Source organism: Bombus pyrosoma, linkage group LG6 (genome assembly GCF_014825855.1).
Source record: "Bombus pyrosoma isolate SC7728 linkage group LG6, ASM1482585v1, whole genome shotgun sequence".
NCBI lineage: Eukaryota > Metazoa > Arthropoda > Insecta > Hymenoptera > Apidae > Bombus > Bombus pyrosoma.
Window position 1 is genome coordinate 743,029 of NC_057775.1, and position 18,664 is coordinate 761,692.

The 18,664-nt window shown below is 38.2% G+C and overlaps 2 protein-coding genes and 1 long non-coding RNA gene across 7 annotated transcripts in view; 2 read left to right on the top strand and 1 right to left on the bottom strand.

The window, feature by feature from the left end:
- Positions 1-18,664, bottom strand: part of LOC122568262 — a 158,309-nt gene that overhangs the window by 82,871 nt on the left and 56,774 nt on the right. The gene's annotated exons all lie outside the window — the stretch shown is intronic.
- The window catches only part of LOC122568269, a 292,044-nt gene that overhangs the window by 76,858 nt on the left and 196,522 nt on the right, over positions 1-18,664 (top strand). The window lies entirely within an intron of this gene.
- On the top strand, positions 13,154-14,912 carry LOC122568273. Its single transcript, XR_006317032.1, has 3 exons — positions 13,154-13,638; positions 13,779-13,857; positions 13,941-14,912. It is a non-coding gene; the product is annotated as an uncharacterized LOC122568273 (long non-coding RNA).

Sequence of the window (18,664 nt, forward strand, 5' to 3'; positions counted from 1 at the left end):
TTAAATTGATTAGTCAAAATATAAATTAGTAATGTAACATTTTTATTTTTCAAATACATATAGAACTGGCTAGTGCGACAAACTGTGTAGCGGCTCACAGGAATCATTTTCTTCAAATTTTGAACGCTTATCTCGTGCTCGTGTGTTCGTCCTGAGGCTGTATCGTAAGTACATGTTTCGTTTGTAATAACTACACGAGGTTCGAGGCCGGACGGAAGAAAGGATTGCAAGAGACAGATCTATCTTCCAGCTGGATGTGCTCGGCTAGATAAATGCGTCTGCGATGCAGTTACGTGTTAGTGAGTCAGTGGAGCTTCGTTTCTGTTCCTTTGGGACGTGTTTCTGTTGTCGGCTTCGTACAAGCTGTGTAGGTGGTTTTGGAACTGGGTGCTCAGTATTTTTTCATCAGTGAAAATGGAAGTAATGGTGGTTGCATGGATGATTGAAAAATTGGGTGCCCTTTGAGAGACTCAAGTGTTTTTAAAAAAAATTTGCGATAGTTTAGCGGTTATTGTTTTGCCAGATACAGGCATAGATTTAAGGCTGAGCACGTTATTGAAAACGTTTAATATGAAATAGAGAAACAGTATAATTTAATAAATAAAGAGGCGCCCCAATTTTTATGGCTTTCGTAGTTGTGATTGTCATAGAGTATTCCAGCAGAAGAACCTTCATTTTGCTGATCGTAGTTTGTTTTATTAAATCCTAGGAATTATTTTATTCCTTTAATTCGATTAAATTTCATTTAGTTAATTAGTGCAATTCATTTATATAGCTTAAATTTCTATGTAATACAATCATTGTGTAATACACGTACAAGTTTTTACAACAATCTAATGTGTTCGAATGTCAACAGTATATCACAAAACCTTAAATCATCGTCTTACGTTTGCCAATATATATTCAAAATTTTGTAGGGCAACAATTTGAAAAAATACAAAAGGTTTCCAAAAATGTGCAACATTGATCTATATATTCATTACTGTTGAGGTTATCTGATAGAGGAACGCGTGGATGAATTTGTAATAGTAACATATATTGAAGTAAGTATAAGTATAAGTACAGGTATAGTGTATGCTGGTCCAGGTCCTCATACTAGCAGTGTTACATTACAATCCAATGTGATAGATAACACGTTGATACATTTATAGCAAAGAACATTATCAAAAAATTAACTCTAACTAAAAGTTACAAGAAATAGCAATAAAAATCTACTTATATCTCTTTTGTTTCTAGACCTTGTAACCCAAAACAACATTCATATTCAAGGGCACAATAATATGGACCTCTCCCTTCTTAAATCTTTTGCTTCACTAAATTCTATTTTCTTCGTAACGACGGTGTCCAGGTCACGGGTGTACGAAAGAAAAAGATGTAGAGCTTTCCTAGAAGTAATTACTTCAACAATTACAATTTCCTAATGATAGAAAACGAATCAATCTTGTTCCTTTTTGGTCCAAACAAATTGATTCAAAACATTTAAAAGAATGTCCTCCCACAATATCCCGTATATTCCCAGTTCCAAGTAGCAATTCCATCACACTCTGTATTTCCATGCAGCCTAGACGACGAACAATGCGAGTTTCAGGGGATTTGTTGTCACGGCGTGGTGAGTTACATCGCTCGAATCCACCACGCCTAGCCGTGCATAAGCCGGTCCCTTATCCGACCGGAGGAAAACGATGTTTTAAGCCGTTGCTTCGTTCGTTCCTTCTATTCTAGCGCAAGTTGAGCGGATCGCGCCGCTTCGAGGCAGATTTATAAGCCGCGAAGGTGACGCACGCCTCATCGACGTAGACAGGATGGCGTTGTGTGCGCTATTGTGTGCAACGTTACGCGCGCGTTATCGCCCGACTATGAAATAATCGCGTGATTCCCCGGAATCGGTAAGCAACTTGTTATTATCCTGTCGCGTTCGCTCGCGCGCGCGGCGCCAGTCGCTTTATGATATACCGGCAACCGGCCATCGATCTCGTACGATCTCATGATTTATTCTGGCTTGATGGTACGAAACGTTTTTGCCGCGGTGTGAATAGGTTACGAGCACTTGAGAGGATCTCTTCGAGCGTAACGAAAGACAAACGGGTTTTGAATGGTTAAAAATGTTATGAATTTAACCCTTTCGGCGCTACGAACCCATATATGCGTCCTGAAAAGTCGTTCAGTATGGGCTATAAACGTGGTTCCAGTTATACCATTCCGAATAATTGAAGTTTCTATACAGGTAATATATTTACAGAGTACAGGTTAATATATTTCTTTTACAATATTACGAGTATTGTATTAGTAATAACAAATATACGATTCCATTAAGAAGGACCATTTTTACATTCGCATGTCCTCTACGCATTCTCCTACAAGAAAACTAATTATGTCAGATTATGTCCTTCTCGAAACCATTCAACTATTATCTTCTCATTAAAATCGTTACATACGTAATAATCGGAGAGATTTTCCGTATACATCATGAAAACTTAGAATTTAGTAATATCTAGAGTATACAAGTACATTTTCTTCTGTTAGATATTAATTAACTCGCCTGAAAATGGATTTGGTTCACAATTCTTTACGCTCATCCTTCTACGTTTTTTATACTCGAAGCTATTATACACTAACCTAGTTGTAAATTTAGTTCGCCTATTCTTTACTTAAGTTTACTTAATCCATCCTCTCGATACTTTAATTAATTCTAACTTGTTCTGTTAAATATACAAAATACATAAATATATAAGGCCTTTCATTTTGTCCGCCACTTTGATCCGTATGCACGACAATGTATATCTTACGTTTCACTGAAGTCCATTCTTCTCGCGCACACAGATGAAACTGCTCCGTTGTTAAAGGGTTAACGATGAAACGAGCGTGACCGCGAAGTGTAACACCCGCGCTCATGCGATTTAAAACGGCGTTTTTTTCACCTGGGATAAGGTCGACTGCCGTCTAGGCGTGGTAGATCAGGGCGGCCCACCTTTCTACGGCAACTGTATACCTTGACAGAGAGAGGAACAACACGGTAGACAGAGATGGAATCTCATTGTTCTCCGCGTTTATGTGCAAATACGAAGGTTGCGATACTAAAAGGCGTGCCGTGGTGAAAAATCGCGCATGATCGGGATGCTCGTAAATCGTCGTTGTAATGATTATTTATAACAGGCGCGTAGCCGCGTTTACGGCTACGCTGTCCTGACTCGTGGGGACAGTTAACATTTAATAACGTTTCAATTACGCCGCTCAATGATTGTGCCACTTTCTGTTCGACGAGCGTTAAATCATGCTAGATTGCGTGGAATGCGCCTGCACGCATTGTGCGTGCCAAGCATATGTCGAACACGATTGTTCGCTCAGATATTAACGCATTGTGATTGATATTCGCGTACGCGGCAAATCGAGATCAGTAAAGTGGGTAAGGAGGTGCACACGTAAGTGGGATGGAGCGAGCAATTTCTTGGAAGATCATAGAACTGTTGCTTCAATTTCGTACACTACCATTCAAAAGTATACCGATACCTGTTTTTTTTTTTTTTTATAGAACGTAATTGGAATGTAGTTAGAAAATTCCAGATGGGAAGATTCGCGATGATTTTGTTCTTTGTTAAAGTTATCGTGGAATATACCGATACGATAAAATTTATTTCTGAAGGTTACGTAATAAAAGAATTCGCATTTGTAAGTATCAATCTGTAAAAGAGATTCTGGAGTGTAGCTCCTTATGTCAGTGTGATAAATTATTATATTCAGTTATATTATAATTTACTATAAAGGAATATGTAGTATCGCCTAATTATATTACAACGCATTTGGCACTTTATATTATTTATTTATTGAAGGTATTACAAGTTTTGGGAATATAATTATCTTTTTAATTTAAATAGTTCAATTAATATCATTGTCAGTCACTAGACACTTTTGTCATACCACTGGTAAGTCTAGCCAATTACCAATGATCCCAATGACAAGTAACATATCAAATTAATGTATGTCAGAAAAGATATCGTTAGAATGGATAGAGCGTGATGATTTTATCTGGCACTGTCACAAGATTATTTTTGTGAATATTAAGTTCGTTATGGTATTGTTACATATGTCGATTTTGAATGAATATGTATGCATGTATAACACACATATTGCTTCAGCTTGTTCAGTGTACATTTTAATCTAACACAAGTGCATGGTATTTTGATTACATGCATTGCTCCACTTTGTCCAGTCTACGTTTTACCGTCTGGTTTTAGACACAAAAGAACAGGTAACGCGAGAAGTGGCGCTGAGAAAACGAAGCATTGAATTTGTTCTCAAATATGAATGGGTTGAAAGAATGTTACATACTTATGCTGCGGGTAAATTTTCCTCGATTTAATGTTGAGAAATGGTGCTCTTCGACAAAGAACGATAGATGATCTACGTATGTAGGTAATTGTAAGAACCTAGACAAAGAGTTACTTGATAACTGATATAGATAGTAATGGTCTAACAATCTAGGTAAACTAATTAAACGTGTTCGAAAAAGATTTTCTATATCTACTTGTGCCTTGCTTTAACTTAATAAATAGCATAAGATCGGTATCGTTGGAAAGTGAAAGGAGCTTGAACTTATCGTTTCTCCAATCAGAATTTAAAAACACATTAAATAAGCGGGTTAATAAAAAAAAGAGAGGGACTGAAAAAATGTTGTAATTTAGCGCAGGAAATATGTAGGCTGAGATAAAGAATGGCGTTTATTCGCAAATAAAGGCTTTTAATTTGGTGTCGGAGTAGGAAGCTGACATTGTAACACCATTACACAATAGTACATTCACCAGGATGATTCACACAAGACTGATACCTTAAATTTAAAACAATATCGACAAGACGAGCAAAAATCGCAGGTTCGCCGATGTGTCAAGCGCGATCGTACCATTGTTCTTGAGTAGTCTCAACAAATAAGTAAATTATTTATGTCTTTTTCAAGACTAAAACGCGTAGCAATTTACATTCACTGTAATTATTTTTAATTATTAGATTCCTCTAGATATTTTATTAAACACAGATTAGCGACAAAGATAATAGATATTAATAGGCAATAAAAATACGAATTTGCATAATTATCCACTATATGTAATAACAGAAACAAAAGTATTTCATCAAATAAAAGCACGCCAGTAAAATTGGATACCACTTAAATTTGATACATATTCTGAAATCATAACTTACCCCCGTTAAAAATTCATTCTATAATCGTCTTTAATATACGACTGATCGCACGATTTCTCAAGATTTATGTGACAAACTTTTTCGCCTGCGTTTTGCAAGAGGATATCACGTTATGGCGGTAAATTCGAAGCGATCGAACGCGCGTAGGTATAATTGCGGATACATGGAGGGCACGCCGATGATTATTAAGTAAGAGACACCTGTCAGACCAAACGAACGGACCACGGCGTTTGCGAAATCCTGCCTCGAAAACTATCCGTGGCAACGCTACGTTCTGACAACCACTGATTTCATTCCACAAGGCGTCAGAACCGATTTACGGCGCGACATGAATGCCGATAACCTGGCACTGTGCATAACTCATTTTCTTCGTGGCAGCACAGAGCGTGGTGCGCGAGCCTGTCTGATCTGTGAACGCTTTTTCCTCGCCTGGCGCCGTAAAACGACTAATTTTGTCGAACTTTAAAGTTGGTGTCGGTGAAATGTAATCAGGTGTTGTAATCAGGAAACGGCTCGAACCGTTCCTTATCGATTTTTCATGAAATGTTACTGTTTTTTTTTTTTTTTTTTTTTGGAAATATTAGCGTGTAAAGTTTCGTTGTATAATGTCAGGTTACACGAAGTGAATGTTAATGATATAGATAGAGAATAATGGCGAATGCTGTCGGTATAGATACAAAATAGCAGTGAACGTTATCGGTAAAAATCATGTACATTATGTTCAGATGTATTAGCTAACGTATTAGTCTCGTATGAAGCGTGATGATTTAACCGAAATCTTAAGAAAGTAATTAATTAGTTGGACTTTTGTTTTTGTACAAGTTAACGATTCAAAATACATGGTGAAAAATTGTTAAAACCATTTACAAGAATTTTATTGAGTCTTTTAAATAGAATGTCTAACATTTGACTGATCAAACCGATTCCTAATACTTATGCAAAGACCACGCGAATGAAAAGATTCATCAAATCTCAATCTCAAACGTATCAAACGAGTACTTCAACACCAAACGCGGAAACAAGTTCTGAAATTCTTACAAACCTTCTTCAACTCACTTCCAACCCAATCTATTGTAAACCAAAATGTATGCAACCATTCCACACATTTACCTTATTTCCGCACAAAGAACGCCATCATCAACAATTACATCGTCCAACATCGGGTCAACCACTTCCATCGATCGTCCATGTATTAATTACGATCTACATTTTAAACAATGAATCAATGTCTCTAGCGTCAAACAAACTCAAATATCACCACCAGTTTAACATCTCCAAGTGAAACGTACCAGCCGCGTGTTCCAACGCATCTTCCAATCCATCACAGAATCCAGAACGGCCGCGACACCGCGATCTATCGTGTCCAAGAAAGAGGACAACATGCTGGTGTCAGAGTCGGAGGAGAGAAAAAGGTCGGTCAGAGGGAGAACGAAACGGAAAGTGAACTGCCACGACTGGCCTGGTGTGGGTGTACGGCTTGGCACCGAGATACCCGGTCACGGTACGTACTTCGTGTAGCCGTGCGCTCCCTCACCGTACCTTTTCTCCTCTCCCTTTCTCTCTTACCGCTTCCCTTTCTCCTGGCTTGCCAGCAGAGACGCTGGCGCCTCCGGCGATTGTACACGGCACAGGTGTCCGTCCACATTATGCCTGTTGCACAGCGACGTCGCGAACGTCCGGCGACATTATAATTTGTAAATTACATCTCATACTCGTGGAACTTAGTATATTCAGAGCTTAAATGTCTCTCTGCGAGACAAAGAAGACGAGAAAGTAGAAGTAGGAGAATAAAATCATGAGAGAACGAGGACGAGCGAAGACATAGAAACGAGACGAAGAAAAAGGGTAACGGGGAATTGTGCCGGGGTTAAAGCTTTTTGTGATCTGGAACTATCGATCTTGCGGAGGCCCCGTCTGAGAAAAATGTGGTCGGGGTGTTAAAAATGAAATAAATTTACGTAAATATGAAAGAAACCTTGTTTTGTAACATACCGTATAATGTTTAATAATTAGTTATTTATTCTTAAATTGTTCGTTTAGCGGTTTGTAGAATTAGGATTCTTGAGGGAAATGACGGGGCCCAGAGATACAGCCTAGAGCTAGTTTGGGGCCTACGAAGAGAGAGAGAGAGAGAGAGAGAGAGAAGCAAGCAAAGAAGAAAAAGATCAGCGGACTGAACATGGAATTTGTTCGAAACTGTCTCAGAGTCGAGGCAGAGGAGACTTAATGAAGCGCCACGGTGTTTGCATAACTTTGTAATAACACGTGACGCGACTGCTTTCCGGTTCTGATAATAACCAGCGTAGACGACTTACCGGAGGAGTGGGACGACCTAATAGATCGTTGGAAACGCAGAAACCGAGCGAGCAGCTGATCTTATCGGGGACGAATATCCAGAGTCCGGTCGAGGGTCTATGAATGGGGATCTGAATGGAGCTTCCTACTTAGCTTGATTAGACATGACTGTCTTGATAGCAGCGAATCGAGAGATAGGATTGAAGGCAAGTGACGGCGAACGGGAGCAAAACGAGCGAAATATTGTGATTAGATGATCGAGGAAAATGTTGAAAGGTTTCTTGCCGTTGCAGAGATTGGTGTCCAGCTGCGTCCAGATCTAACGAGCTACCTTGTAACATGTTTGCATACTATTGTAATGACTCTAGCGACACAGGAAATATAAAAGTACCGTGCAGTTGGAATAATTGAACGCTAAAGGGAGATAACGGGTATGAGATGGATCACGCCTCCAGGAAATGCGTTGATTCGTGTTGAAATGAATGATTTGGTTGTGATATTACGCGCGGATGTTTGGAAATGTTCAACGTGGTCGTGAATGAACATCATTGGAATACGAATACGCTACTTTTCACATTTCGAATTTGTAAATTATCTTTGAAAGATTATTATATTTTATGTACATCGAAAGTGAATGGTCTTTTTCTAGACTCACAGTAATTTCAATTTTCATCTCAAATAATACAATCGGCTGACACCATATCTCGCTAACCCATACCGATTTGTTCTCGAACGATCCATTTTTTGCTATTATCAAAAGTAATAAGAAATAAGAAAATTAGCCAAATACGTATCAGGAAAATATTGTATTCTTTCCAAACGTAAATCATAGGCTGGCAATGGGTCGATTGAGAATCCAATTATCAATAACAAGGGATGAAGTAATTTCTATGTTGTTGAAAATCACGGAACCGCCTCCGAATGTGCGCATGGTAATGGCTCTCGTAGTCTGCACGGTAATTTATCGATTGCGCACACTTGGAAAACACAAGCTTCGTTTCACTGGATCCACGGTCGTTTCGACATATTCGTCGATGAATTTAATAAAGCGCACCATATTTGCACAATAACGTTATGTAACCGCACGCGCACTTTGATCGGTTGCCGCCAACAACAGGAAAAGTAAAAACAGTAGAATTAACCGCAGGTTGCACGGCGACAGCACGGACGGATTTACGCAACGGACGAAAATCACTTTTCCGAAAGTTGCTTTTCCCTTTCGATTAGGATCGGACGTGTAATCGTGTTCCTGAGTGGAATTTTACATTTTACCTTCTGTGGCTGGAGTATCGTTAGCCCGACGTTAATTAGAATCAATTTGTCAATTGTGAATAAAATATGACCCTTTTAGAAACCAAATTGATTACTCCATATTTTTTAATCCTTTTAATTTCATTATTTGAAATATGATTGCTATACCATCTGTCCGAAGCTCGTTTGATTCTTCTAGAAATGTTTGCAGTTTATATGGACAGATTTTTATAAATAAAAATTTTCCTCGAATATTTTAAGCGCTATTTTAATATTTGTTAGATTTAAACAGGAAATTATATTCTTGTTTCTATGTGCGTAATGTGGAATTTGTTCTAGTTTTGTTCTAGTAAAATATGTTTCACGCGTAGTTCGGCTGGTTGAAGAATGCGGTTTCAACTTTTTTGCATAGTTTCTTCTTATTGACTCGATGTTGAATATACTGCATATTATATGCTACGATATTTCTTTTTTATGGATAGGGTAAAACGGGAGATAGCAGGAACTATTATAGAGCAAATAATGCTTCCAATTGATAGTTTTGCATATGACATGATCGTTTGGTATTTGTATCGTATCGGTTTCCAACTCAAATATTCGTTACTTCGTAATTAATTCATTTAAAAATAAACATTTTCTGACGATACTACCGATATCCCTAGAAATTTCAAAACCGTGGTATCTATATATTTTCTTAAAATAATCTTCAAGAATACTTTTGAATCTTTCTGAAACAATTAGAAGGAGAACGAAAAATCGACGAAATGAAGGGAGCACGACGATGAAACGCGCGACAAAAGATAACTGGATACCTGGAATGTAAACTTAGCTCGTGTACTAGTTCTATCTCAATGTATTCTCTTTATTTGCACTATATAGCGTGGTAATTTAAATACGTATCATTTCTTTTAAATTATAATTTCTATGCATGCTACTGAAACATCCTGAACGAAAAGAGAAAGAAAACGGAAAAGTAAAAAGAGCGCGACGATAAAACGTGCAAAAATATATAGCTGAATACGCAGAATGTAAACTTAGCTCGTGCATTAGCTCCATTTCGTTTTCAATGTATCCTCTTTATTCGGCCGGTTAGCGAAGGAAAGGACGTCTGGATGAAAGGAGCGGCATCGAGCGAGCATGCAATTTTCCCGGACGTATCAACAAGGGAAGGCAGCAAGAGGGCCGCGTTACTCAGTCATGGACGTGCATTTACGATTATTTTCGAGACGCACGCAACGGAATTCAAACGAAATCTCTGGCTAGGAACGCAACGCTGTAGTAATAACATGTCGTCCATGCTAAGAATCGGTATACCAGCGATCGATACCGGGAACAGTTTTCTACGTATCGACCGCTATTAACGATAATACTGTATAACATATTACACGAGTTAACGCAACCTATACTGGTAGAAACTTTCGAAAGGAAATCTTTCGGATCAGCGCTACCATGCAAATATAATTGCGCGTTGCCTTTCCGCAAAAAAAAAGAGAAAAAAAAAGGAAAGACACAGAGATAGGGAAATTAGCATGAAGCAATGTTGCAATTTGCAAATCACGAACGAGGAAATAAAGGTTGGAGTTTCGCGTTGGAGAACGCTGATCAACTGTTTCTAATAGCCTGATCATAGACCGAGAAAAAATCGGCGAACGCTTCCAAGTATCATAATGACATTCGAGCGTGCAGTAACGGTGCGGCGGCATTCTGGTTATGGTAATAGACCAACGATGTAAAGAGGAAAGCTTAATTGCCCTTCGCGGCGCGACGGTACCATTTCAATCTACCGGTTAATTCTTCTTGTTTCTACGATTGTCGCGCGCGTAATCGTTCCGACTGCTCTCGAATAGCCGACAAACGGTTCGACGATGCCGATTAAAAATTCTTTATTGCAATAGACGCAGAGTTGAAGACTGGTTATACAGCATGGTATACGTGTAGACGATAGTTTCTAGCCTAGGGGAGAATATGTAACAGTATTTGATTACCTGACTATTTTTCTACTCAATCGTTAAATATATCTCTTATTTTATTTTTAAATTATTGGCGTATTACTGGGTGGAATAATACATTTTTATTAAATATAGGTTTTCAAATAGTCAGTCTATTACCGGAGGATTAGAATAAAAAATATTTATTAAAAACGGGGTTTCAATTATTTTGTTTCCTTACTAATTATCAGGTTGTCCGAAAAGTTTCTTTCGTTTTATAAGGAAATAATAGACGCACAGTGCTTTTTGTATTATATTAGTTTATCGAATTATGTACGAACATAATAATAGAAATAGAACGAAATGGATCATACCTAATTCAATAAAATAATATAAAACAGAAATTGTTGTTTATCTATTATCACCTTATGAAACGAAAGAAACTTTTCCGACAACCTAATACAAAGAAACATCATTGAATATTGTAATTTTTACAATTTTGCTAGTTTCAGCGTTAAAATAAGGCAAAAGTCGTCGCTACTTCGATTCATAATTACTCCGGTCACACACATCGCAGAACGCCCACGTTATTCGCGGGCGCGTGAGCGTACCACGAAACAAAAGTCTGAGAAAGCGAACCTATCGCCGTTTCGACCGGTGTTCCACAATGCCGTGCATTCTACCGCGAGCCGTTGCATTCATAGTCGCAGCCTTATTCCATCGTTTTTAATACGGCCATAATTTTTCATTCTCCCCGGGCAAACGGGAAGGAAATGTTTTCCCAATCGACGAACTTTACACGTGATCGCGAACGAAACACACCATCCTGTGTGCCTTTCTATTCTCTCGTTCATTGCTGTACAAACAGGTTGCACCGCGAGTTTCAGCTTGACCAATCATTTCTTTCTTGTTCTTTTTCTTTCTCTCCTGACCAACGATCGGCCTCGAATTTTGATAACGATCGATCCGTGCACAACCGCGCCGATCAATTCACCAAGCCCCCATTGTTCCGGCTGGGCACGAAACCAAGGATCTGGTCAACGATCAACCAAGTGCCGCTTTGCGTCGAAACCTTTATTTTCCTCGTGCAAACATAGCTCTGTCATATTTTCCCTGTACACAGACACCTTACGCGGTCGATCGTGGCGGCTTCGTCTCTCGTTGCAGCCCGATTGTTTGCCTTTCGCAATCGGCCGGCTCCTGAAAGTTATTCAGTCCACTTCCAATATGGAGAACGACAAGTGGCGCAATAACCGTACTTGTCCCGTTCGAGTGGTCCTCCGCGGCGTCCTTGTGTGCCGGCTGCAGTCGAGTCTCTGCACTGCTGGCTCGAGATCGTCGCACGGGGCGGTCGCAGCAAAATGAACCGATGTCGGTCAAAATCGGTTTTTCATAATGTGCGTGATTGATGAGGAGCGATTTTGTTAATACGATTTACGTTTGAGTAATATTAATACAGTATAAATATTATTAACAATGTTACCTGGTTTACAACTAATTAGCAGGGAGCAAGATAACAGTAATTTTGACAAATTTTACGGAGAAAATTATTGAGAAAAGTTAGCTTTTGGTTAAATGGAAAACAATGATTTTCCAAAAAATCAAGTGATTAATTTTCAAGTGTTCCGGTTATCGATAACCATTTCGTTTTGATTAGCAGCAACTAAAACAAGTTTCATCATTTGCGACAATTATGTCTGACCAACATCGTTTAAGCTGATTCTTATACTACAAATTTTTTTTCAGTTAATTGTCATTTTATTTTATCAAATGAAGAAACGGAAACAGTTTCCCCTGCACATTTTGTAAAACATTACATCGTCGTTTTTTTTAAAATACTATCTAAAATATCATCTGCGGTACTCTATAAATAGCGAGACTGCTTCGATCACGACAATTCCATACTTTACAAGACTTTATAATACCTCCATTATACAGATGCCTATCGAATCAAACAAATCAACTTCTGCGGGTCTAAGCATCGAAAGGTTCCGTTTGAATTCCTTTCTCGCCTCGATGTCAAAGGTAACGCCGGAGTTCATAAAGTTCCCTGGGATAAGGGGGCCGCGTAGATCTGTCCAAGAACACAACGAACAACGGCAGGTTACCAGTCTCCTGGATACTTGATCCCACGACCTTGCGAAGTGGGTCGCGCAACGGAGAAGGAGACGATTATGTTCAGTCAAACATGCGCAAGTATAATCTACGTGTAACATACTTAACGTGTGCGGAACAAAACGGTTTAGACTGTATCTTTGCGATCTTATAGGACGTTAGAGACAGTGTTCACAGATCCGCAAGTCATATTCCCAACGCGAGTCTTAGAAGATATCTACCTATCTAACTAATTGTGTAGGAATGTTAATAAATGAGTATTTGATGATTGAATCTAATGATTTGATATATCATCTATTATCTATCTCTAGAATGTAGGAAGTATAAAGGAAAATTGTTTCGGCTGAATATTTGAGGTTATCGCTCGCATTGGATCGGTTGATGCAGCCATTCGCTAGGAATTAACCGATTCCTCTGCATCCTCTTGCATCGGTCGATGTAATCATTCGAACTTATATTTCGTACGAGTGTAAGTATAAAGGTTGCAAATGAAAATTGAGATGCGGGCGTCAGTTAAGAATATTACAATTGTGCGTGGGATTAATATCTTGAAGACTATAGTTTCTTTGATATTGACAGAATCGAAGGTTTCGTAGTTTCTGGTGGAATATCATTTCAAGATTTTCAAGTTAATGCAGCGAACAAATTCCGTCGGTCTCTAGTTTCTCTTCAAAAGTCCAATACATAAAGTGTGACGAGTATATGGAAATTTATACAAGGGAAGAACGACAAGACATCCAAACCAGCTGGTTGTTGAAGCGAGCAAAACTCTCGTAGAAAGAAGACTAAAAAGAAAGCACCCCACTGACCTCACTAAAGAAATAAAATAGTCAAACTCCAAGATGGTATCCTCCTGAGGGTAGGCATCCACATGTTATTTAGCAATTAAGTTAGAAAAATTTACCAAATGTCCAGTTGGACAAATTGTAAAGTACAAATTAAATAATAAAAAAAAATATGTGGAAATTTTTGCGCTTGACTATAGGCGTCCCTTTTCAGTGTCACGTCGAAGACGCGGGGAGTGGTGAAATTCAGAAATCTCGTGATCTCGCGTAGGTTTAAACGTTTCACAAGCAAGGTAAGAAAAATTCAGACTTTAGATAAGCTGGCAGAGTTTATTATGTGAATTCAACAGAGTGACAACTGAGAATGTTAAAACAGAGTGTCCAGAGCTGATTTTGGGAAGTTTTATATACTACGGGTTTGGGTCTTATGGAGGAGGTGTTGCCAGGTCCCACGTCGGAGGTGGCCATACTGTTACCGTCTTCTAACCCTGGGACATTGTCTACGTTGTTGTTTCGATGACCTGCAGGATATTCGTTAGGCCCCCCTAGTTTTTCTATTGCTAATTTATGGTTCTATGATATTAGCAACGACAAATTATGCAATACTTAACAAGTAATACTAACTGATCAACGAACTAATTTCTACCGGATTTTACAACAAAAAAAAACCAAACTAAAAATCTTTCCTCCCTATCATTAAGCGTTTATCACGTTACAAACGAACCAAAGTTCGCCTCTCGTGAAAGCTTGTTAAAACACTTATTAGCAATCCATAAACTCTGTAACGATGGAGTAAGCAAAACCTTGCAGCGTCCCGGGAAGATCCGTGTAAAATGTTGCCGGCCGGGGGACATAAGTGATCTATTTGCGGACTACCGATCACGAAACGAACGAACATGCAGCGAGATTACGTTGTCAGCCAGGCTATAACAAAGTGCACCGCGGAATACCGGCGCGAGTTAATAAACTCACTGTGAGTCGCCGCGCGGATAACTGCGCGGCGACCTTGCTGCCGGACAAGCTTTAAGCAGCTGATCGTTATAATCGATAGGACGGCCAGAAGTATGCAAAATACGCGGGCAATCTCTTCTGCGAAACTGGTGGAGCCCGAGGTCGAACAAAAAACGCGAGCCAACGAGCACCAGTTGCCATGGACGTGCGAGAATTCAATGCGTTTCGCGTGCAGTAGATATAGTAGCCAAGGTCGCAAACTTGAAAAGTTTAAGCAGATAAATTTAACGAATCACGCTTGTTTCGATAACCCTGATTTGCGATCAATGTAATTGGTAACTGTACGAGATCTGTTTGTTTGCAATACTTGCAATTAAGTGGAATATGTAATTGGATTGTTCATTACCGTTGAAAATATGGGTATTTGCTTATCTTTATGGGATATGCAGTTTATGAGTTGAAATGGTACAGAATGGAAGTGGGCAAACAAGTAGAAAGTGATCGTTTTAGTAGGAATGGATTGTAAATTCCATACAGAACGAGGCGAAACAAGTTCTAAATGGTGGAGTAATATATGTCAGTTTTTAAGTGGAACAATCTATTCAAACTTTGATTGTTATTAATTTATTTAGTGTTTTATTGTAAGATTTGAATGTTTTATTGTAAGAATTGTGGCTAAAGAAGGTGAAAGGATTCCTTTCTCAAAGGCCACGTGATTTTTGCACTATGTAGATTTTGGTGTAATGTGGATCACATAAATATATACGTAAAGAATTAATTAACAAAGTGCACGATCGAGAATTGGTTTCGTCGCTCCTGTCTCTCCCTCTCTGTTGCAATTTCTTTTTATTCTATTCTACTTGATATATTAACTCTTTATTTCCTGAATCATGCAATCCTTATCTTTTGCTGCTATTTTATGCTGTATTTATCTGTGATAATTCAAAATAGTCAAATAACACATAAATGTGAAGTATAAAATTGTATTGTACAAATGCGCCATTTGTACAGCAACTCTTAAAAATGATGTAGCACGACATTTCCTAACCTTTTTGAAACACTTTTAACCTGCTTTCAGAATAACTCAGCCGTCACAATTAATGTTTCATACTTATCTGCCGTAATTATCTCGCCTTGACACTTCGCCCTGGTTATTTTAAACGTTTCGAACAAAGCGGAGATACGTTAAAACGTGTTTCCTTTGTTTCCGTTTCGCCTGATACTTTATCCAGGGGATCTTTTTGCATGCGTTAGACGGCATGTATAGAATGCCAGACAGAAAATACAGGCAGCGGGCGTGCAAGGAACCGGTGAATAATAGGTTACCGCCGATCGCAGTATCGACATGTAATGTATACGTCTGGTATTGTGCCACCGTTTGCCAGAGCTACTCGTGGACCACCCACACGATAGCACGCCAGTTCTAACCAACAACGAACGTTCTCCCAGCTAATTACATAACCAGTCGTCTCGACCTTCTCGACTTCAGGTGGACTGACAAACTTGGTATCGAGGAAGATAGATAGTCATTCACCACGACAGTTTCATCCTCTTGATTGTTCCTTCCACCGTTACTAATGACGATAATCGACTGAAGATGCATACGATAGCGACACCGATTATCGTAATTGTATGCAGTATTCAATGGACTTTGCATCCTCAATTGCCTCGTGTTATTTTCATTGAAGATCACTAGTCGTTTACTTTTAATATTATCTCGTTGAATTTTTAGATCGACAGACCTTTCCTTTTTTGTTTTCGATTTAGTGCTATAACACGATAAGCTTTCGTTATATGCAAAGTAGGACACGTGACAAGTGAATCGAAACGAATGAAAACGTGACAAATCATTTTCTTCGAAATCGATATCAATTGCCTTTTTTCTAAATTAATGTTAGAACTAGCAGAGTACTGAAAATGATCAATTTGTAATTTATCGTACAAGTATTATAGATTCGTTATTTGGATCGGAAACTTCTTACAAGTATTCTATAACATTCGTGCTAAAACACGAATACAACTATAGATTTCTTCTAATAGATATCTGTTTTTCTTTTTACTGTGGAGCCAGGAAAGATACAATTAATAGATTAAAAGAAGGAAATAATTTTGCATAATGCAAAACGTCTAATTTGACAGATACAGTCTGCTAAGAAATTATCCCTATCAGTCATTCGTAACTGACGTGATTCTATGTAAATTGAGTTGTCAGTCACGTTGTACCATAAACTTCAAAAAACGCTCCTATATGAAAATTTTTTCAGTAACCTTCACGCAAGAGGGTTCTGATTTATTTTCTGTTTTAACTGAGGGCATATCGTGTCAGGAGCCAGATCGGAACCGTCGCAAATTTTTTTTAGAATTTATTGATTTTTTATAGCCTCGCGTAAACTACGATCAACGATATGTCAGCGCAGCGTTTCTCAACTCGATACGTCCTGACCTCGCCACCTCCGTTGTTTAGACTAAATAAAATGCCTGGCCATTGATGCAACCTGACTCGAGATGGGCACGAACCTTGTGGAAACTAAAGTCGCGTAAACAATTCCGAACACGAGGCCTTCGGCGTCGTATTCGGAAAGTGTGTTACGCAGCGCGCTTAATTGCTCTTTTCTTCATAGCCGGCGCTTGTGATCCATCTTTGGCTAGGGTCAATTATACATATATGGGCTAATATCGATCGTCACCGTATGCGTGCACTAAGCCTGCGTACCTTTTATGAATGCTCTTCGATCTTGCCTATATGTATGCCCCATAATCCTCCTTTCTCTCCAGAATGGCGACACGCTTATGCCAATTTTAGAGACATTAATGAATGGTGCTGGCTAACCGATGGTTACTTGTTTCTCTTTTTCGTATCGATTGTAATGGTTTGATCTGTCGTGTCTCATTAGTTTCGTGTGTCGAAGTTTATATAGATGGAAGGTATATATGGATATGTGGGTTTTAATCCTATTAAGGTTTTAATCCTTTCTAGTCTTGTAATCTTTGATTTTAGATCTTAATCCTTTCGAATCGATAACGTGTCTCGTGCACTTTATAGGCATTTCGCTCTTTGGGCCTCGAGACTGTGTCATTCGTGTGACACGTTGCATGAGATTTCTCGCGTGTCTTTATTTTTAGTATTTGCAATTATGCGAGACTTTACTGTATTACTATATTAGTGTATTGTATTAAAGAATAATAAGAGGGATTTGTTCTTAACCTTGTTGTCTTTCAGATCTATATAACCCGAAATGAAAACTTTGTTTCGATAGATATTGTTGAAATGTACATAGATAATGTTTAGATATTTACAACTGCGATTTTAATATTTACAATTTACTACTTTTTGTGCATTTGTAGCGGCACTCGACAGTAAACTTTCCAACGGTTTCTATCCGCTTCACATTCTACACTTTTTAACCATAGAACTACCTACGTGCTATCAAATAATGGATACAATACATTATACGAAATTGCGGAATGTCTCCAAGGCAAATTGCAATTTTTTAAAATTAATATCATTTTAATTATAATGATTTATATATAGAATCTTTAAGTACATATTAGGGACCCGTAGTCCTAGCGTTAGAGATAAAGAAATAAAAACATAAAAAAAGCAGTTTCAAGTTTGATGTTGTCTATATACATTGTACTATAATAAGTAATTAATTAACGAAACGATAAATCGTCGCTAACTAGTCTTTAACTGTTTTATCTCCATTAGTTTGTAAACTGAGAAAACTGAGTTTAAAGTTGTTGAAGCTGAATATTATTAATGGGATTAGGACCTTAAAAAGCTGAATATTTGGTGCTTTCCAGGTAGAATTATCATCATAATATCATTAATTTGTACCCTTTATACCAATATACCAGACATACGTGAATTTGTTAATTACGTTTTTTCGAAAAATACAATTGGAGCAGTTAACACTTAGCCAACTGCGCGAGCCACAGCGAGCTATACGTATCCACCGCGCATTTTTCCAAGTATCGAGGACTAATATTCACTACATAAAAAACAAATTAATTAAGTGTTTAATTATATTTTGCGGTAATGATTTTATTTAACATATTGTTTATGCAAAACATCAAATTAAAAGTACATATTAAAAAAATATAGGTAAAATTAAAAACATTAAAGAGGACTAAAGATAAATAACACGA